Below are 632 nucleotides of genomic sequence, written 5' to 3'. Positions count from 1 at the left end.
TTACTGTTTAGCATATGATGTAGCGGGGAGTAGCTACTTCACCTTTAGGGACAACACTAAAAGGAGGGATAGAGGGACGGAGGGACAGAGGAAAACTGAGTACTAAAAGGAGGGAAGGAGGGAAAATGGAGGGACGAAGGGAAACAAAAATTCCTTTGCTTAAACCCTATGGCCGGAGGGACCGAGGGAAACTAATTTTTACCAAAAATAAGTGGAGGGACAGTAGGGAAACTGGTGGAGGGAAGGAGGGAAACTAATTTTTACCCAAAATAAGTGGAGGAACAGAGGGAAACTGTCAGAGGGACGGAGGGAAACTAATTTTTACCCAAAATAAGTGGAGGGACAGAGGGAAACTGTCAGAGGGACGGAGGGAAACTAATTTTTACCTAAAATAAGTGGAGGGACGGTAGGGAAACTGGTGGAGGGACGGAGGGAAACTAATTTTTACCCAAAATAAGTGGAGGGACAGAGGGAAACTGTCAGAGGGACGGAGGGAAACTAATTTTTACCTAAAATAAGTGGAGGGACGGTAGGGAAACTGGTGGAGGGACGGAGGGAAACTAATTTTTACCCAAAATAAGTGGAGGAACAGAGGGAAACTGTCAGAGGGACGGAGGGAAACTAATTTTTAC

This window comes from Ciona intestinalis, chromosome 10 (assembly GCF_000224145.3).
Source record: "Ciona intestinalis chromosome 10, KH, whole genome shotgun sequence".
Taxonomy (NCBI): domain Eukaryota; kingdom Metazoa; phylum Chordata; class Ascidiacea; order Phlebobranchia; family Cionidae; genus Ciona; species Ciona intestinalis.
The sequence above is the reverse complement of the archived record's forward strand: the minus strand, read 5'-3'. Positions refer to the sequence as shown.